We start from the raw sequence: 22,908 nt of genomic DNA, 5'->3' as shown, positions 1-22,908 counted from the left end.
ACTCCTGTTCTCACAATCATCTCCCTACCAGTCGGTCACCAAGGAGTGGAAAAAGTCCTGCCAGGAGACAGACAGGAGAATGCTAGAGGAACGTCCTGCTTCTTGGAGTAGAGGTGTGAAACTGGAGAGTTAAAGAGGCAATCAGTTCTTGAAGCAGATCCAACTGTCAGCCCTAAACTGTGAAGCTAGCTAGAGAGAGGGAGATTAAAAGGGGGAGGCACCATACTTGCAAGATGAGGAGGGATAATCCAGTTGTAATGGATCACAGAATACTAGGTACCCATTTCACAGAAGGAATTATGTAAATGTTTATCTTTGCTCAAACTTCAGAGGTTCATGCTTTTGCTCTGTATTTCCCCCGTTCAATCCCCAGTCATGCCCAAGATGGCAGTAATCCTAGCTGTGTGGTGCCTACCACAGTGGGGTTTCAGTTGTGGCCTGGAGGCCCAAAATATGGTAAACAAGACAAACCTCACGAGTCCAAGGATATAAGGCAATTTATGGTCAGTGGGTCAGCTGGATAGTGGTCTTTCAGAAACATCCTCACCCTCCATTGAAATGGATTCCTTCACTCCCCACACTTATTTTCAGAAGTATCTACAGCAAGTCATAAGTATCCAAAAGCTAAAGTGATCCCTCCCACATATTACAGCTACTGTAGAGGTTTTGTACTGCTGTATCTGACAGTCCTTCTTTCTCTCTCAAGGATGTTAAAGGTGATAAATCTGTGCTGAAAACCTGCATTTGTTCGTGTGGCTTTAGATTGTATCCTTTTAGCAAAGGAAGAATATGATAATTTACAAGTAGAGAAGCTATTCTGGGGTATAGAAGAATATTTAACCTATACATTTACTGTAGCAACTTATCCTCACACCTCTGAACTCCATTGGGTAGCTTGAGAGAATTCCCCCCCCCCCCATTTCCTACCCAGTGAGTGATTACCCTCCCCCAACAAACAAAAACACCTACCACAAATTCTGTAAGCAATGGATGATAGCAAATCAAATTTTGTAGTCTTCCTCTCTGGTTCTGCTTATAAGGAATGTGTAAGTTTGGGGTATCGGTAAGATTGTCAATTTGTTAGTTGAAAACAGTTTTTAAATCTATTTCTAACTGTGAAATGTGGTAGCCATGGAGCATATAATTTCTTCTTTTAAGATGCTGTGTGTATATCATTTAAAATAACAATGAAAGCAGACATGTCAGGATTGTGGTGTTTTCCATTTCAAACAGTTTGTGAAAAGAAAAAAAAAGTCTGCTTTCTTAATGCCAGAATCTGATAATCTTGCTCGCATTAAGCATTATTTTATTGCTCAGTGGGACTTTACTGAGATCAATGGGACTACCCAAGGGATAAGGTTCTATTCAATCTGAGTAAAGGCAACAGAATCTGGCCCTCAGACAGGCATTTGCAACAGAAAGTTTGCTGTAACAAATAGTTGAAGATGAAGGTTTATTAGCAATATCAAACTAATTAGGCAATATAAACAAACATGAAGTTGTCATAAAAGTATAGCTTTCCTGAAACGTACATAAAGTATCATATGACACCAATATAACATGTGATAATACACCAGCAGATGGTTGCCAGATTTTTTTTTATAGCAAGTTGAAAGACATTTTTCATGCTGACAGATTCAGTGATATTACAAGACACATGCAGGGTTTTAGCAGTGTATCTTTCATTAATGAGTTGGCAACTACAGTGTGAGATGTGGCTTACTGCATACATGCATGTGTGTGTGGGTGCACACACACAAGTAAATTGCTAGTCAGATGAATGGGTGTATATAGATATATACATATCACAACCGGTGGTATAATCAGCATAGATCTAATGATTTCAATACAGCTCTGCCCACCTACACCAGCTGGGGATCTGGCCCAGTATATCCTCATTCATCTGAGGCTTGGGACACTGATAATTTGTTATTCAATGTACTGGAGGAATTGCCTTCGTTTGGGCCTTGGAAATAAGTGTTCAATAGCTTCTAAGGTCCTGACAAACATTATCTAATTGAATTTCACAATGTGAACCTCTGAGTTCTTGGCACCCAGCCCCCTTCTTGGATCATGGTGCCTCTCTAATGAAATAAAAACTGGGGATCTCCAATTGCATTGGTGCAAACAGACACTACAAATAGTGCACGATTGGACAGGCATGGCCATGCATTTCCTTGGGACATAGAAAGAGGAATTTGAGCCTGCATTTCTTTCTAGTGACGTTGTCTTGTTATGTTACAGTCCACAAATGGTTGCAAGGCTGTTTGACTGTCTCCTTTTATTGTATTAATATCCCTTTTTAATTCTGTAAATGAGATATGTTAATAACCTTCCCTCTTATAATACTACTTCAAATGAGATAACACTAGCAAATTGACTACTACATCACATCCTCCAACTTGACTACAGCCATCAACAGCAAGTAGCAAAAGTAGAATGACCCATAAAAGACTCCTAAAACTGCTGAGACAGGAAAAAGATGGTTAAAGGAAATAAATGCTACTGAGGAATAGAAGCTATGCATTCAAAAATAGGAACAGGCAGTATTTTTAAGTAGCAATGCTACAGTGTATTTATTTCAAAATGTATAGTAAATGGAAGCTACAGATCAAACCTGCAAGCGTTATTCAAACTCGGACCATGCATTCCATAAACACAACAAGGACAGGCCTTCCAGTCTTTCTAGTCAGAGCAACAGAGAAAGTAAATGTGACAACAATATCATTTAGGAAAGGAAAGAGATAAATACCTCTGATCACAGTGTAAGCAATATGGCATGGCATATAAACCAAAGAGGTCTAAAGAGGACAAGTATAAAACCAGGGCTACTTACAGCGTAAGGGCAATAAGGAAGCATACATTGTCAAGAGCTGCAGCCTTGAGCAAGGCATAGATTTGAGCCAAAGAGAAAAAGCCCAGTTCTTTGGAAATATTTCTCTTGGTCTGATAGTTTGGAAAGGATGATTTTAAACTACTTGCAGTCTTTAAAAATTATACATACACAGAAGCCCATTGCTTAGAAAACCTTTCACAACACAATTCATATGGGGCATCTTAAATACTGCCCTTTTGCATGCTCATTTCAAGGCCATAAAACACCAAAGCACCTAGACAAGCCATTGCTTGGATACTGACACAGCTGGCATTCTCAAGCACCATAATTTTTTGTCTGTTTAATTAAAGCACATGTACTGTTTGCACTTTCAATGGAGGTCAAAGAGTGCTACCAATCTATTTATCGAAAACAAAAGCACAGCCCAAGAAAATAAAACAGTGTCTGCGAGTTCCAATAAAGTTATTTTAGAGCAACACAAGGGTTAGCATTAGCAGATGTGCTTAATACTGCATAGTTTTAAAGACTTTTAGTATGCCAAATACAGACCATATTAACTAGTCCCTGCAAAATGTTTTCCTATTTCACAACCCAAGAGCTCTTTAAAAGTATGCATAAATGTTGTTCAAGTTATAAAGCAGAATGATCTTTACATGTATGTTCACTAGCATTTAACATACTAGACTACATGGCCGTCACTGCCAATTGCACATAATTTTCCTAGACACAGCTAGCCTTAGGTTCAGAAGGTAGGAGCTCTGATAAACTTTGACAAAAGAGATATAGCTTTTAATTTGCCCAAGGAACAGAGGGACTAAAATTATGGTCTGAAACACAAGGCTGAGAATCGGCAGTGTACTTTCAGCTAACAGGTCTAGAATTGCTTTACAATGGACACTTTATGCCTATGTTCCCTTCTTTGCTTGTTGTAGAGATGTGCTTGAAAAACTTAGTGCTATCATTGTTTGAAAATGGTAGCTCCACTAATGTGCAGTACATGTTAAACCCCTTTTTTGTGGTCATTGTCATAGGTTCTTTCTGTAGGCTGCTCTTGTTGAATTCATTTGCTTAAGTGCATGTTGGGACAGAGTATCTGAAAGTTTCTTAAAGTAAGATATTTTCTATGAACATGCATGTTTTTTTTAATTTGCTATTCAAATGTGCTCATCAGTTTATCAGGTGTATTTGCAAATGATAAAGATGACTACAAAACTGGCTAATCCATGTGTAGCTCCTCTGAAGTCAGTAGATTTCTACGAGCTGAGGATTTAGCCCATACTTCCTGGGACTGAGTAACTTCACAAATATCCTCTGATCTCAGTCACAGAGATAGGCTCTTTAAAGAAGCAGATTCAAGGACCTTGCACTGAAAACCCACTGCAACCCCATCTAGTCAAACATGGATTGTTAATGCACATACATCATACCCGATCTTTGATGATGAAGAGAGAAAGAGGTGGTTTCTGAGGTACTGAGGATGCACCATATACTGCTGGACTTTAAATTTGAGATCAACGCTTCCTATTTTATGCGCTTAAAATATAAAGCGACAATGTGCTTTCAGCAGTCCTCAGCAAGACTTTTGATTTCTAATGCTACTTGGGACTCCAGAAGCAAAGGAGTACAGAATAGAAGACCCCTATGTTCCAATCCTTCTTGAAAAGAGTAACAACCATGTGGACAAACTATAAAAAAGATAATGTGACAAGATGTCTTTAATCTGTCAATAACTGATAGAGTAGAGATGGTGCTGAGAACTGTGTAGTAGTAAAGAGTCCAGTCTCTTCAACTAGATAAAAGATTGACAGGGAAGTGGATTCAGTTTGGACCTCCAGCCAAAATAGTTCATAGACTTAGATTTTAAGGATATTTGAATTCTTCAACTGGTCTCCATAACCAGTTCCTGCTGGTTTCTACTATAGGACCAGTAGATGCAGGAACAAAATTGACAATAGACTCATTACCAATTGAAACTGAATTTTCCATAGGAATATTTAATTTTTTTAAATAAACTTAATTTGAGAGAATAAGCTTACTTCATAGCTTGTTTCTCTCCCCCCTGCTGCAATCAGTGAAGAACTGCTTTAAGCCTTTATGACACATGAAATGATAAATTTCAATGGGGTCACTAAGTTTACATTACAAACTTTGGTCAATACAAGTCACATCCGCATAAAGCCACTGCAGTAAGTATATCACTTATGTGCATATATACTTGGCTCCTTTTGCCAACCCTGTGCATACTTTCCAGGAGTGCTTGTGTTGATGAACAGTGCAGCACACAACAGGTAGGTATCCCAATGTGCAACCTCACTGTCCAGTGCACTGTCTTTTGGGAAGTGACTTGGGCTCCACTGAGGTATCCACGGTGGTCTGCAGAGTGGTAGTGGGGTCTCTGCCAGTATGGCATGTAGCTCTTTGTAAAAGTGGCAGATCTGTGGCTCAGCACTGGTTGACTTTTGGCCTCCCTGGCCTTCTGATATGCCTGATGCAGTTTCTTTGCTTTCACACGGTACTGCTGCTGGTCCCCATTGTCCCCCTCCTGCTGCATTTCCCAGGCAATCTGCTCGTAGATGTCAATGTTTCTATGGCTGGGCCACAGCTGTGCTTGCAGAGCCTCTTCTCACCACAGGCCCAGGAGATCCAATATCCCCTGCTTGTTCCAAGCTGGAGTGCATCTGGAGTATGTAGCCAGCATGGTCCAGTGGGCAGTTGCACAACAATGGAAAGCTGCTAGGTGTGCTTTCCAGTCTGGACAACCAGGAAAAAAAACAAAACACCACATTTCAAAAATTTGCAAGGCTTTAAAGGGGATGGGGACCTTCCAATCTCCATGACCCCTGGGCAGTGGAGTTCATAATTGTAACTAGAGTGGTCAGTATCAAGCATTGTAGGAAATCTGCTGAAGGACTGTCAGGGTCAACGTAAGTAACAATGTCTACATTTGTGCTGCATTGACCTCAGTGCATTGACCATGGCTCAGTGCTACTTGAGGTGGTGTTATTTGTTGCTGTAACAGAAATATTCTCAGAGAAACCCTTGTCACAAGCCTAGATTCAAATTGTGCCATTTTCTGTTCTGCATAGCTCAGTCCTTGTCAAAAGAAGGAGATATCAGAATTGTAATGGTTCATATATTTCGGGAATTAAAGTGATGTTCTGAACTGACTAGAGAGGCATGGATACTATATGCCGCTCACTAGACCCTACCTGGTAGTGTATTTTCTGAACTGCAGTGTATAACCCAGAGAATTTGCTGTCTTCTGTTGCACTGGAGCAGATAGCAACTATTTGGTGAAATTATCTGAATTATCAGGAAGAGGGAAACTGTAAAGCACAGGCCCAATTTTACACTGGTGTGGTCATGTGCAAAACTCTAAATGCCATTGAATCAGAACATTAGTGTCCCTTTGCAGACGTATAAATGCCCATACAAGGTGCAAAGCCATGGAAAACCAAGCCCTCTGAACCTGCTCCTGCCTCTTTTTGTAATCAGCAGCAAGACTCCCATTGACGTCAACAGGTTGGTGATTGGCCTCCACCTATGAATAACACAACTGAAGTCGACGTACTTAGATCTACTTACCATGGTGTCTTCACTGTGGGAGGTCAACTGCTGATGCTCCCCCATTGACTCCACCTATGCTTCTCACACCGGTGGAGTATCAGAGTCGACGGGAGAGTGCTCGGTGGTTGATTTATCGCATCTTCATTAGACATAATAGACCACTGTTGGATCGATCGCTCCGGAGGTAAGTGTAGACATGCCCTAAGAGAGGCTAAGGAAAGAAAATATTAGGCTTTTTTTCTTTATTTTTATAGACTTTTAGAACAAACAGATACTGATGGATTCTTTTTTGTGGGGGTGGGATGACAAACTTTATAATCTTGTCTATAGAACTGGCCATTCATTATATTTTTAATTTGTATTCTGGTAGCTCCTAGGAGCCCTGGTCATGAACCAGGACCCCTTTGTGATAAGCATGATACAAACACAGAACAAAAAAGTCTCTTTTCCAAAGAGCTTGTAATCTAAGTAATTGCATTTTTTAAAATTATTCCTGTATCTTATTTGTCATCTTTTTTTTTTAGGTCTTCCCTTATGTGCTGTATTTCATACCTTGCATATATCCAAAGAAAAATCGTCCTGGATTTTGGGTCACAAATATTTGAGATTTTGACTTTTCATTCTGAATTGAGATGGAACATATTTTCTAAATCTTGAAAAAATGAGTAAACCATTTCCTACTCATCTCTAGCCTCAACAATTATCTTCTTTGCACTCTGTATGAACATTGTATGCCCTGCCTCCCTTATTCACTACCACTGTCAGAATTGCCGCAAAAGCACCTATCACAAAGAGCGAGCCAAAAGTCCTGAGATTTTTGGAGTCACACTGGAACTCCTCGTCTTTCAGTCCTGAGGCTTGGTCTACACTACATAGTTAGGTTGACATAAGGCAGCTTCTGTTGACTTAACTGTAAGGCATTGTCTACATTGAAAAATTAAGCCTACCTAAATTAATTACTGGGGTGGTTTATGTCCACTCCCTCTATCCATGGTGCATGTCCTCGTTGGGAGTGCTTCCACCAATTTAACTGTGTGGGGCACTGACAGCTGGAGCCCCCCCCTGCCCCGGGGTGACAGCCCAAGCTGGGTGGAGGGGCTCAGCTGTGAGCCCCATGTGAGTCTGACAGCCAAAAGGTGAAGTAACAGTATCTACCCAGACACTGCATCACCCTAACTTCATTGTCCTAAGTGCTACTCCTCTGACGGAAGTGGAGTTTTTAGGTCAGTGTCGTGGGCAATTGATATCAGCGGGATCAACATTGTAATGGAGACACTTAGGCTTGGTCTACACTACAGCCTTGCTCCTGCTAGCGTAAGTCGCCCACTACGCTGACCTAATAATGCCATGTCTGCGAGAGGCAGAGCTCTTCGGTTGATGTAGTCAGGGTGATGCAGTGTCTGTGTCAACAATGCCCGAGTCAACTCTGCCTCTACCACCTGCTGCAGCCTCTGGGATATTACAGGCTCCTCTGAGTGTTTCAGGAGCTAACAGACACTGAGAAAACAAGTGTCTGCAAAAGTCTCAATTTCCTATCTGTTGCTAGCTCTGTGTGGCTCATTATTTTAAAGGCTTGAGATAAAGGAAATAGAGTGCATTTTCCTGGTCAAATGGCCGTAATCAGAACCTTTGAGGGAGCTCCTTTGCTTGGACTCACAGGAAGAGCTCTCACTGCAGCTCAGCTCTCAAGCGAGCAGCACTCTAAACAACATTTCAATGAGTCTTTTTTCCCCCCCTTCAGTAGAATTTTATTTAAGAACACTTGAAAGTCCGTAGGAAACTGAATGAACCATTGCAGCTCTTCCATCCCCCCAACGGGAGGTGAAGTTTTCAGTGGAATTAGCAGCCCTTAACCACCATTTTTTTTAAAAAAAAACTTTGTACACTAGGAAGGAAGAGAAGGGGAAGCATTGCTTACTATTATTTTTATACACGTATCCATCCCATTCACGAAAGGCTTTCATGGCCCCTTTGTGGCATTATGTCTAGAAGCTAGAAGACATTTTTAATAGCACTGTTGCTTTTCAACCAATCCGATGACAGATAGGAGTGAATAATATAAATTCTCTAGCCATTCCTTGGCATTTATTTCAATGTAAGTGTATTTTTTTTCAAGTAGAAAGCCCAATAGTAATCTATCAAGAGACAAATCATTTTTTCTTGGCAGTGAAGTCTGCAAAATCCCCATTTTTAAGGCATTAAATCTCCCTCCTTTGACAAGAGTAAGAAAGCATTAAAAGCTTTGATTTAGCTGGATCATACAAAATAGTTTCTCATAATTATCCTTTTGGATGATATATGCTTGTCTTCCCTCCCCCCCCTTATTAAACCAGAGGTCTCCATTTTTCATCCAGCTGTATTACTAAATTAAATTGCCTTTTGTTGTATTCAAGTTAAGCACTTTGCCGAAAGCTTTTCTTGTTCAGGGAAATAACATTTACCCAATGTGCTCCCTGTTTTACTGTTTAAATTTACTGTTTGCAATTCTTTGGTTTGCTGAGCAATTTGAGGTTATTGTTTGTTTTAATAGGAATAATGAATCACTGTAATTTAGTGCAGTATCTTGGAGTACAGTATCTAGGGAAAAATGCAGCACACAAGGAATTCATTTTTCCAATTGAAATGTAGATGGTAAAAATGTTAGAACACCATAAGCATGTCTGTCCTTCTTAAACTGTGTTATTGCCCGAGGAGAGGAGTGATTTGCTGGAGGTGAAGGGGATGGTAGTCTAGTTATTGACAAAATAACCATGAATACTACTATAACCTAGTATACTACTTTTCTTTTAAAGCTCCCCTCTTAGAACTTTGATTTGGATCTCAGCACCATCTCTGCCAACAACTTTAGTCCATCCCTTGTAAGAAAAAAAGCCAAACCTTGATAGGGCTATGAGATGTTGCTGGAGAACACCAAACTCATTTAGCACCCTTTGGACCACAGAAGATGTTATAGAGCCCAAGAACATTGCTTGGTGGATGTGTGGACTAAGGACTATACTAAACATTAGAGATCCTCCGTTACCAGGAAGTCCAAAATCAAACTATCATGTGCTATGCACCAGGTGTATAGCAAGGCTAAATTTTGCCAAGCCACCAGGGAGCATTGATTGCCCAGTTTCCATTAGTGCATGTTCAGTTCCAGCATCCAGATCTGCAAGGCAGCTTTGATAATCTCAGCCAACAGGGACCACTGCTGACCTGTTTATAAAATAGGTCACTTGCCCTTTGCTTTTGCTTTGTTCATGGAAAACTGGGAAGGGAATCCCTTAAAGAGAAACTTTTCTTTTCAGAGACGTCCTTTTATTTCTCTATTTTTTTTTAATCTAAGCCCTGCTGCTACAGATGTTGATATAACTTCTGGTGATGATAGTTCCAGTCACATCATTAATTTTTTGCCAAATTGATTTTTTAAAAGAAAAAAGTCTGATATTTTTTAATCTTCTTCTTCCCCTGAAGCAGCCCCTGTGAAATTCTTTTTATAGGGAATAGAAACACTTCTTATAAAACTGTGTAAGAAGAATTTAGTATTGTATAGTTAGGGATTGGTTTTTGCTTGATTTCTCCTACACTAGCTGTGATTGACAGGTCTCAGAAAGGTTCCAAGTTTCAGCTCAGTGCAATTAAGCATCACAACTAAGGTGCTTGTCTGAAACTCTTGGGTCTGCAAAATTAGGATGCAAGTCCCCTGAGACCTGGATGTTTCATAATAAGTCGTGTACTTCTTTCTTGGGTTTAGGCTAGAAAGATCATAAAACAGCCCTTCTCTCACCATTTCAGCTTCTTGTCTGGGCTGGAACCCAGATAACTAAAGGGGAATATAGGAAATGATTTTTTCAACCTGTAGAGGAGGTAGTAGGGGGTAAGGTTTAAGTTTTATATAAGTTAATAGAGAATCAGGAAATGCGAATTATTTTATTTAAGTTGGTTTTGCCCAGCCCTATTTATTTGTTGTTAGTGTAGCAGATTTGCCTCTGTTATATTGTAGAACCCTGTTTATCTGATCTAATTAGGACCAGGGCCAGATCAAAATAAAAAATTCAAGTAAGTAGGGTAATGGGCCAAGAGCTTTCTATCCGTTATTTTAAGATGTAGAGTTGCTTTTAAAGTAGCTGACCCCTCCCAAAAAAGCATTAAAACATGCCCCCGTCTTTATTTACAGCCTACGCAAACCATTACTACTAATACCAGTTTTTAAAAATACAGAAACCACCACCAATATGTAATATGCATAAAGTATCAAATTAAAATACAGTACTATATACAGCAGCACTCATGTTTATAAAGGCTGTGGGGGGAATCTGATAGTTGGCAATACTGTGCTTTTTCCAAAGTTAGACTCTTTAGCTATTTTTGCCAGTGACTCCTATTTTATTAATAATCTCTATTTTAGAATCCGCTAACAGTACCACATGCTTTTGCTTAGTGGTCTTGGTCATTTTATAAGGCTGCAAAGATGTGATGGTTACAGAAGTGTTGCCATGGAGGTTATGTCAATTTCCAATATTCCTCTGTGTGTGCTGGTTGTTTCATTAACATGGAGAGGCCACATAATGGAGGCTCAGATAAAGGGGGTTCTGCTGTACTGTCACTCGGACAGACCTGCGGGCTGCACAGTTAACACCTTCTTTGTTCCCAAATTTCTAACTAACAACAAGGACTTTAATCCAATAGCCACACCCTTCTAGCAAAACATGAAGTATGGGTGGTCTAGTGCCATCTAACTAATTCCCATGTTTGCAGGTGAGCGGCAGTCCTTTGAGCCAAAAAGAAATCTGCATTAAAGTCTTCCACAGCTGTTTAGATTCAGTTATACCATAGTAGCTTGAAATGGCCAACCAGGACAAAATTAAATGACCAAGACAAATTTAAATTTAAAATTAAATTTCACAACCAGGACAAAATGAAATGAAAATTATGTTGCTATCAGAAGCATTCTAAAGAAATACCCAAGAGGGGAAATGGTTAGTAGGAAAAGCATTGTTATCAACAACAACTTGTATAACAGTAGTCCTTAGAAGCCACAACTAAGACTGAGGCCCCATTGTGGTACGCATTGTACAAACACAAAATGAGAAACAGTTGCTGATCTGAAGAGTTTAGAGTCTAAATAGATGAGAGGGGTACAAGATGGGAGAAATGACTTGACTTAGGTCACACAGCAGCTCAGTGGCAGAACCAAGAACAGAACCTTAGTCTCCTGACTCCGGGTTTAGTGACCTATCCACTAAGCCACATGAGACTGGATTTTTAAAGGGATTTAGCATCTAATTCCTGTTTATTTCATTCCTATTGACTGATAGGATTTAGGTGCCTAAATCCCTTGAACAATCTGGCCCATTGATTCTAGCATATGGCATCATCAATTTGTTATGGTAATCACATGGTTCCACAAGTCCAAACAATTAAAGTGGTGGAACAATGTAAAGTTAGATCATTTTAGCAGCAATGGAAAGTTCAGCTCTTTTTTCACTTCCCTAAATATAGCAGACTCCTTGTCATGGGGTGCCATTGCCAGATTGGTGCCTCCTCCTGGTAGCTCTAAGGATTATCTTGAGGCAGATGCCCTCATCCACAGTGTACACACCATCACTCTGTCGCTGATTCCACCTACAGTCCATCTCTCTACTTCAGGAACCTCAGCATCCTTCTTCTGACTCAGCCCTCTGGCTAGGTCATCCTCCATGTTTCCCCCTTCCAGGGGTGCATATCACAGTCTTATTGTCCAGTCACTTCCCTAGTGGTGAGGGTGAGATCTGGGCCTACCCACTACTCTAAATCCCAACCCAGGGACCCTATAAATAGCAGCCTCCTGCTGCATCTCTAACTGGGGCCACAGGGAAAAGGCTATATTTCCCTGTGGCCCAAGCATATCCTTCACCATCGCGTCACGGCACTCAACTGCTCAGCTCTTCATCTAGCTAAGAGCTCTCTCGTGTTCCCCTGGTACCTGCTAGTAGCTGTTCTGTCCAAGGTGCTTGTAGTTTTCTTCACCCTCCAGGGACACAGTCCTCAGTCCCTTGGCTCCTAGCAGCAACTGTTCCTATGCTGCCCTGCAGCTCCCTTTTATTTGAGCCTGCTGGGCCTGGATTGGTTGCTCCCTGCAACTCCTCCCTGATTGGCTGTGCTTTATGCGGTCTCTCTGGGCCGCTCGGAGGACTCACCTCCATTGCTCCTTCTGGTGCAAGGTATGGTTAACCATTTCTATGCCTGTGTGGGGCAGGGACCCCATCTCACACTTGTTCACAATAATCACCCACAGTGGTGCTTCTACTTCTCTAGTTCTAGACTAGGCAGCAATAGGGAAGTTCAATCTATTTGGTGCCAGTGCTGAATCTGCAGGGAGATGCAGCTGAATAGTAGTAATGTACATGCTATTTAAAATTATTATAATAATTAATTTCTTGTATCCCACATAAGAGTGTGCTAGGTACCGATCACAGAATTATCTGATTTACCAATTCGTAAAAAGCCAAAACCCAGTACTATGATTGTTGCATGAACTGAGATATGCGGGTAGGTAGATAGGTAGAAAGGAAAACAGAAATTTTATTCTTAACTCACTGCTGATCTAACATTAACCTGCTACCTTCTGCTAGATGGGACTGAGGTAAATAAACCATGCAAATTTGGCTTTAAGTACAAATTTTCTGTCTTTTGTTGATCTGTGAAACAGCTTTAATGTTTCTGGAATGGAATTTGTGCTGTTCTACACATATGCTCTTGCACTAATTATAAATTTCCTGGTATGAATTTAATCAAATATTAATAAACTAATAATTGATGCCAAATCCACAGCTCTGTCAAGCTTTCTTCTGCATTAACATCACTTTGATTCAATTATCTGTGACTCTACCCTATGGTGTAAAACAGGTTATTCATCTGTACTGATATTTTGGAGTCCTCAGCAAAAAAGAAGACATGAAAGCCATCTTCTCTCTCCCCCCGCCCTCTATTCAAGAAATGCTGTGTGAACCATTTACCTGTTTTCAGGGTTTTTTAAAAGCTTCCAACTCATTCTGGTTTGTCTAAACATTGTGAACCTTTCAAGTGCACCTGAACCCATTTCAGGTTTTCTATTGAAATTGCATGTCAGTCTTTGTTTTGTATACATTCAATGCACTTTTTACTGAGATTTACATTGAGATTTTAGTATGAAACTCAAGGGTGAACCTAAAGAGAATGTGGACATGAGATGACATGAAACCAAATGGCTGAATTTTTGTACAGTGTGGCTTGTTACCCAGGGTGTAATGTTTGTTCTGTTTGGTCACTAGACAAGAAGTGGGATAATAGAATTTAAGCAGCAATCTTAAATAGAAAGCAAATAATCAGATGTCATCAGGAGCCTCTTGGCACCAGGCAGGTTGGAATGATTTGCTGATGTATTTGCTGTGCAAATCTTCATCTGGACATTAAGAAATTGAAAGGGGAAGGCGGGAAGTAAGATGAATTTAACATCCTTGGTGCCCCTGAGCATGCTGAACGCTGCATGCAGAAAAGGTGTAACATACTGGACAGCTGAGAACTGCCTAAGATACACAACAAGGTTCTAAAGATTGCGTGGAAATGGTTAGTTTTTATTGACTCGAGTGGCTACTGTTACATCTTCCCTCTCTTAAACCATACAAATCAAATGGAAATCAGACATGAGATCAACCAGCAATAATTACAAATTACTTCAGCCAGGTGTACTTACCTATAGGGATGGAGGTCAAAGGACATGACCTAAACACCTCAACATGTGAAAAAATTACTCTGCCTCTTATTGGAGATGTGTGAATAATGGTCTTTGAACCTTAACAGCTTTCTGGCTACTTCCTGTTCCTTCTGCAGAGGCCTATTTGCCATTGAGCTGGATCTACCACCAGGAATCTGTTTGCATCACCTGATGTGATCGGGCAGGCGTGCATACTCTGATAGAGCATGAAACTGGGAGCCAACGTTGTCCTTGAATTTGTTTAGGGATCTTTTGTTCCTCTGGTTGGACGGACCTGAGAGGTCATAGTTTCCCAGTGGTAACTGTGTTTGGCTGAAGAAATTTGTTAGATGTTGGTATTACACTTTTGTCTTTCTGCCCATAAGTCTCCAAGCTGGGTGAGCCTAATATAGCACTGTGAGGTATGTTATAACTCTGCTATGGATGGATGCATTGAATCTAATAAGGCTTTTCTTAGATCAAGTTCTTCATTGTTTGTACTGACATTGCTTCTATCCCACTTGACTATGCGGAAACAGGTTTTAACCATGGTTTCTTTGAAACTATTTCCAGTGCTGTTCTTGTCTATGCTTACAGTTAAATCATGTTCAGCACTGATCCAGCACTGATCCTATTGCAGACATTTACAGCTTAAAGCACTGTGTCTGGGAGTAAATTGTACAACTTTATACCCTGTGTTTAGACAGGAATGACACTAGATGACAACAACACAGTGATGGGTTTTGGTGTGTTGAGGTGGAGTTGCTTATCTGAATTGAACCCAAAGTCTTACCTTTTTGAGGTAACTCATCATTTTAAAATATTTTGTGAGCCTGGGAAAGTGGAAAATTATCTACTTATATTTGGCTGGCTAAAAGGTTCAAATATTCATGTCTGTTTTTGTTGTTTTTGAACAAAAGCCATCACTTTCTTAAATGCAATTGTGGCAGGGCACTGCTAGGAAAGCCCTCAATCAGCTCCTGCCACCCCAGCCCCCAATCAGGGGGAATGGATTGGGGCTGGGTAAATAGCCAGTGCTTGCCTGGGAACTGCCCGCACCTGTCAGCCTCATTAGCAGGAGCTAAAAGGCTGGGAGGAAGTGGAAGAAGGGAGGTGGAGGCCAGGAGGGAAAGACTAGGCCATGCTAGACCCGGCTCAGAGGGAGGAAAGCGCCTGCTAGTCTGTTGCTGGTCAGGTCAAGCCGTGTAAATCCTCCGGGGCATGGTGTACACCCTGTTACAGTAATAAATTACTATATTTCTGTAAACAGGAACCTGAATCAGAACCTGATAATGAACCCTCTGAATTTTAAGAAAATATAGGTTATTTATTTAGCTCTCACATACAAGTTCCTTATGGACATTGAATAAGTTAGACTGATAAAGCAAAGCCCTGGGAGAAAGTGGGCATGTGGAAGACTATATCTCTCTTGTATTGCATAGTTTAGAGCATGGTATTATTCTAGACATCCAGGACACATTTGGGAACTTGGAAATTCAGAGTTACATTCAGACTGTTTCCAGTTTGGGCTAGATAGATTGCCAAAAATCAAAAAGGTAGAACTGCAAAGCAATGTAGATTCTCATTGTCATGAAAGCAATATGTGTGACTTCATTGTACTGAATAAATACCACTAGTGGCCTCGCTCACTATTTGCCAGGATTTAAAGAGCAGTCACAAACTTTTCACTTGCTTACCGGCCTGTATAATTTATAATGATTTCCTATATTATTTGTCAGTCTCCCTTACCTAACTACCTAGGCCAATCCCTTTCTGCAATTGAGCACAGCAGACTGGTGACAAACGGGAAGGTCAAGTCCAACTGCAATAGACACAGTTCTAAACTAGGGTCATGCATTCTGTATTTGATTTAAAATAAACTTGAAGTTTTGGGATGTGGATGTAGTAGCAAGGGCACAAAGGAGAAATTAGATGAAAGGAAGGAGGAGAAAACTCGTTGGGACAGTAAGGAAAGTGCATCCCCACTAAGGTTCGCTCCCAGTGTTGGAGTCCTTTTTTAAAAAAAATAAAATAAATAAAAAAGTGCCAGAACTGGTGGAGCCCCAGGGAGATGAGCCTCTGCAGAGCCTATCCCATCTCCCTACCTGTGCCCAGCTCCTGCTCCCTACAAGTTGGATCCACTGTCAGGGTGACCCAATACCTGATTCCATCTGCGGGTACTGGCTGCCCCAACCTTTGGATTCCCTTGCCCAGTCTTGGTTGCAGTGTTCCTCTCCAGCACCTACCAACTGAGAGGATGGTCTGAAACTGGGGCAGGAAAGGAGGCACCTGGCCTGGGTCCGGCAGAATTAGTGGAACACCATTCCATCTCCTAAAAATAGTGCCAGAACAGCATCCTGAAACATTCCAGCATGACTTCGGTAATGTTTGCATCATAGTATGATGTGGCTACTGTGATATATTGGTGGCATATATCCCAATCCATCCATTTCCCCAGGATCCTCTTCCCTATATTGTTTGGGTCCCTGCCAACTCTTCACAATGTCAGAATGCCCTTTCATAGGAACATTTTTTTCGAGCATGCCTTTGTGAGAGACACCCTTTAAACTGGTTAAAGCCAAGCAGCTGCAACTGTAAAGTTGCCATTTTGCAACTGGCAGCTGCTGAGTGAGTTGCTCTCTTCTCCAGCTGGTGAGTCCCTGTTTTTGTTTTTTGTTTTTTTTGTTTTTTTTGCCCCCTGATTTCCCTTTCTAACTCTGGAGGAAACAGCACATTCTCACAGCAATATTTAGAAACGTACAATGGTGGTTGGAACTCACTGAATTCAGTTCATCCCAACTTCCCATACTGCTTTACCAACGTTAGTTACATCTCAGAGGAATAGAGGATCTAATATTATTGTCCAAAGCCACATAGTGAGTCAGTGGCAGAGTGGAAACATAACCCAGATTTCCAAAATGCTTTAACTATGAGTCCACACTGAACTGGCCCATGTCCGAAAGGATCAGAGTGGCTTCTCTTTCATGGCTGTATCTCTGGTGAAAGCATTAGATAGCTGGTTGTCCTCAGAAATGAATTCTTCTGCAGTCTGACTGTAAAATTATATATATATACACACACACCTAGAAGTAAAAAGTACAAAGGTGTATGAAATCTTATTCTTTGAAAGCAGTTATGACTGGTAATAAGGAGTAAGTCCAGTACAATTGCCTTTGAACTTCAAGGCCTTAATTCAGCAAAATAATTAAGCAGGTGCATAAATCCATCCCTATTCAGCAAATCCCTATTCAGCATATGCTTAACATTAAGTCCCGTTACAGTCAATTTGACTTAAAATTAAATGCATGCTTAAGTGCTTTGCTGAATAGGGATGATTTTCTGAATCAGGGCCCAAGTTAATGCTAATCTGTCCCATCGATGCTGGGGGAAAAGACAGTTTTTCTTAGAACAATGCACTACAGCAGCATAATGTTGTTTGACTCCAGCCAAAGAGCATCCAAATCAAATTGTATTCATTGTAGATGTTAATGGAAAGTAGCTTTTAATTTCTGCAGGTGAGACAGCCAGAAGCCTTCTAATCCTTTGAGCGGAGTTGACATTCATTTGAAAATAATTGAGGAAAGCAGAAATCAAGAGAAGGAATTGAAAATTAACAGTTGCTGATTTTACTTTCTTGGCACCTGATTTTATTATTGAATTAAAAAAGTTCTGGCAGCTACAACCAGCTCCACCAGATGTTGAAAACACGTTAAAAGAAGAATGGAAAAGAGAGTGTCAGATGACATAAGGATCATTAATTTAAAAAATAAAATGTCAGGATCAAGTTCTCTTCTGATTGTCAGAACTGATATGGAATGGAGTGAAATATCAAGGATAAAAGGATGAAAAGATTTTTGCAAATAGAATAGTCATCTCATTTTAAATAGACTTTCATGAATGTGAGCTTATCAGCCCTTAGAAGTACAGGACATATTTGAAACAGCCCATTCTCCTCATATATTTTGGTTCAATTCTTTTCTCACTTTCACAGCTGCTATGAAAAAATGTTGTTTGGAAACACATTTGTGAGGAACTTCAATCTTGATGACAATAATGTCATCACTATTCGATAGCAAACTAAACCGAGAAGAGTGGCATAGAAAGTACACTGAAAATGTTCCTTAGATCTTGTAATGGTGTACAGGTACACACATACAGATATCACAAAGCCAGCCTAACAGCCCTGGCATACCCAAAACACTCACTGAAGCCAATGGAATTTGGAGGGTGCAAAAAGTATGGAATTGTGTAAATGATTCCATGAAGGAATATACCACATTCTCTCAATTTTTTAATGTTTAGCAGTTTTCATTATAGATACTTCCAACTATTCTACACACATAAACATATGAAATTGTGATTTCTGTACAATTTCTAGTATTCTATGGACCTGATTGTGGCTTATTCTGCGTGTCCATGCAGAGGAGTGAAGGAGTGTATGTCCCCCTCTTACTCAATGGCACCTGTTGCCTGTACAATGGGTTGCTACAACTCTTCCCCATGCATATTGGGCAGGGTGGGTACTCCCCACTGCGCCAGGTATAAGACTGTAACAGCTATAGGGCTGGTGCAGAGTAAGCTCCCCCTGCCCGAACCAGCAGGCAGAGGATGATTGTCTTGGTCATAATCTATTTCTTGGTCTTCTCTTGAGGCTACACATAGATGAGGCTTGTTTCAAAGTCACAACTAACCCCTATATAATTTATGTTCTTGTAGGCCTGCACCTGCTCCCATTGAAGAAAATTGACATGGACGTCACAGGGTGCAGGATCAGATGCTACTTAGCAGCTTCCTTTGGAGAACGTCAGAGTGGTTTACAACATTAATGAATGAAGCCTCACACAGCATATGTGTAAGGGAAGTATGACGATTGCATACAACCATTCAAGAAATGAGAGCAGGAGTTACCCTAGGTCATAGCAGGGAAGGCTGTGGCAGAGCTTTGAACAGAATCCACATCTCCTGAGTTCTAGTACTGATCCTTAACCACAAGACCATCTTCTCTCATGTACACTTATAATCTGTGTGTCTGTACATATGTGCACAAACAAGCCTTACCGTGGAATCTTCGCCCTCAAAAATTAGCTTATTTTTCAAGGTAACTTTTAGCCATCAGAAGAGAATTTTGCTGTCTTCACCAGCTTTTCAAAGTAACCTTCTACTTGAGCATTTCCCCAACAGGCAATAACTAAGATAGGATCCTTGTGGTGGTCAAGAAAGCTGTGTGTTAAAATGTCACTTGCATCTAGTAGGAGAAAAATTAACTGCCCTTCGCTTTTATTAAATTGTCATGAGATAGCAAACCTTTTACAATTTTACAATAGGAGTCTATTTCTCACTGGGATTAGCATATCTAATTAGCCTAATTTTCGTTTGCATTTCAAATCTGACCTTTCCATTTGTATCCTTGAGATTCCTCTTTCTTTGCAAGGACATAGACTGTTATTTCTTTCCTCTTTGTAAATTTAGACTATAATGTGCAAAGCTGCCAGGCCATGGAGACCCCAAATGGAGACCCCAAATGAATCCAAATGGACTATTGCACCTGTCACTGAGGCTGACCAAACTTAGGCACACCATTACCCACTTCCCTGAATCAGGGTTTAACGAGGGAACACGCATGTATTTTGACAGGTTTCAGAGTGGTAGCCAGGTTAGTCTGTATCAGCAAAAAGAATGAGGAATACTTGTGGCACCTTAGAGACTAACAAATTTATTTGAGCATAAGCTTTCCTGGGCTAAAGCCCACTTCATCAGATGCATGCAGTGGAAAATACAGTAGGAAGATATATATATATATATATACAGAGAACATGAAAAAAATGGGTGTTGCCATACCAACTCTAACGAGACTAATCAATTAAGGTGGGCTGTTATCAGCAGGAGAAAAAAAATGTTTGTAGTGATAATCAGGATGGCTCATTTCAAACGGTTGACAAGAAGATGTGAGTAACAGTAAGGGAAAAATTAGCATGAGGAAATAGTTTTTAGTTTGTGTAATGACTCATCCACTCCCAGTCTTTATTCAATTTAATGGTGTCCAGTTTGCAAATTAATTCCAGTTCTGCAGTTTCTCATTGGAATCTGTTTTTGAAGTTTTTTTGTTGAATAATTGTGACTTTTAGGTCTGTAATTGAGTGTCCAGGGAGGCTGAAGTGTTCTCCGACTGGTTTTTGAATGTTATAATTCTTGACGTCTGATTTGTGTCCATTTATTCTTTTGCGTAGAGACTGTCCGGTTTGGCCAATGTACATGGTAGAGGGGCATTGCTGGCTCATGATGGCATATATCACATTGGTAGATGTGCCGGTGAAGCACACTGAGTTTTGAGGTGAAGCAATATTCTTGGACTAGGAACAGTTCTAAAGTGGGGATTAAGTCAAGAGAAGGTGAGAAAGGAGCGTGGCACTAATGAACAGCTGTATTGGTGTTCTGATAAATTAATCATCTTTCTCTCCTGTCTGAAAGCAATACAGGAAAGTGGAAGACTTCTAGGGTCCTAATGAGAGGTGAATTTTTTTCAGTAAAACATTTTTCTTGAATTCAAGTGGGTTCACTGCACTGAGGTAAAGGACTGAAAATAGCAACCTTTTTCATGTTGATGATTCCGTTTTGAAGATGAATATTCCTTCTCATCATTTTGTCTTCTTTTTACTTTAACAGTTGTGCCTACAGGAAGGAAAGGAGCTGGGAATTCATGGAAATATCTCTCCTTTAATAATTTACAATTAATTATGATATAAAATAAGAATTAATAATTCTTGTTAGCAGTGGGCATATTTCACAAGTTCTGGAGATTTGGTTTGGATAAGCACTCAAAAATTGTCTGCACACATGATGGTCTTTTTAGAACAACTGTAAACCCAAGTTCTATATATGAAAAAAGCAAACTGCACACTATATATGGTATCCATTGTTAATATTAAATTTGGTGCAAATAATCCCATTCTACTCTTCTTACTCAAGTTGAGTTGTATCTGACCCAAGTAGCCCATGGAAATCAGAGTAAGTTATTGCTCTTCATGAATAAGTGTGGCAAATTCTGGCCCCAAAGTCCTAGATTCTGTCCCTTTCCATTGCCTGATGTAATCTTTCCCTGTGTTAGATCTTATCCTCAGGGCAAGGAGCATGGGTGAGAACTTACAGCCCAGACAGTGGGAGGGCTATGGTGGCTTTAAGACACCTCTGCACCCTTCCAGTTCTGAGCTGCTCTGTGATCCCAGTGTAAGACAACTGTGATTGCTGCCTGTAGGCTGCAGCACTGGCCAGAATCTCTTCAGCGCTAGAAATTGCAGTCCCATCTCCAGCATGTCCTTTCTTCCCCCCAACACTTGCCCAATGCCAGGGCTTGCAGGGGTGTCCTTGTAAGGCAGCCTTACAACTGTTGATCATAGTGCCTGCCCCAGCATAAAGGGGCCAGGGGAGATTAGGGTCTCACCCCATGTTTGCCTTCTCTCTGGAAAGAAATATGCCTCCGTCCCATTGTGATGGGCCTTTATGGGCAGCAGTTAAGTACGGAGACAGATTTGCTCCTGGGTACCATCAGTGGGCATGTTAACAGTTAACTGCTCAGAGTTAATGATGTATGGTTGAATTATCTAAATTAATCGTGACCACCCATTTAAACCATAATCAGTTGTGTGGTATTTTATCTCCTCAACTCTCAAGTCTGTGTCAATGCAGTGGGCACAAATTGCGCAGCAAGCTGACAAACTGTGAATACTGTGTTTGTCTCACAGTTCTATTGTAGATCCAAGAAAAAACAAACTAAAAACCCTCAACCAAACACACATGAGTTTACAGGTGCTTATTACTCCTGTAAAAAAGGGAGGGTCAGCTGAAAACATGGAAGTTTTACTTTCCTTTCGTAAGCACCTCATTTAAACCTTGCATGTAGTTAAAATCTTCTATTTCTTTTTTAGCAAAAATAAGTTTGCAAAACTTTTGTCTATGCCCATCATGACAAAGTTAGACTTTAACTATGTAGACTTTAGATTTTAACCCCTTCTGGCCAGGGACTGTCTTGCTATGTTTATATAGTGCCTAGCACAATGAGGCTTCAATCTTGACTGCAGCCTCTGTGCGCTTCTGTAATACAAATAATTAATAATGACTCTAAGCTAACCCCATGTCAAGGTGGCCTTAGTTTCTTGTGCATTCCTCCAAAAAACAGCCCATACCTATAAATTCACAGATCTGGGTGGATGCCTCATGTACTCTTACACAATACAATGAAGGGGGGCATGTGTGCCCCCACTGTCTGCTCAGCAGGTAAAATAGGCAGGGTTTCAGTGTTACAAGAGACCTGTAAGGAGAATTGATGGTCCAAGATCGTAAGAAAAGTGGTTTTGCTGTTCTTCCAGAGCTCGGAGAAAACTGGCCATTCCATGCTGTCACCGTCCCTTCCTCAAGCAACAAACGATGATGTTTAACAGGAAGACAGCAAAAGCTATGGTTGGAGAGAGGTAAGTCCACCTGTGACAGGGTGTACAAACTCAGCATTAGGCAAGAAGGGGTTAGAAAGCAGCTTTGGGCCCTGGCAGCCCCTCCCTGCTGTACCTGTAAGTCAGGCCAATCTTGCAGGAGGATCCATAAAAAGAGAGACAATCATTTCAGAAAGCCACAGGCTGGGGAGGCAGACAGACCTGTCATCCTCAGCTCCCAGAGAGGAGCACGGCAGAGAGTCATGCTGCCTTTGCTTGCCTGCGAGCACAGAGCAGTAGGACAGATAGCTGGAAGATCCTGGTAGGACAGACACACTGGTGCTGCTCTTTATTTCTGTTAGTTTCCTTTCCTTTAGTACCTTGAG

This window comes from Lepidochelys kempii, chromosome 10, assembly GCF_965140285.1.
Source record: "Lepidochelys kempii isolate rLepKem1 chromosome 10, rLepKem1.hap1, whole genome shotgun sequence".
Classification (NCBI taxonomy): domain Eukaryota; kingdom Metazoa; phylum Chordata; order Testudines; family Cheloniidae; genus Lepidochelys; species Lepidochelys kempii.
The sequence above is the reverse complement of the archived record's forward strand: the minus strand, read 5'-3'. Positions refer to the sequence as shown.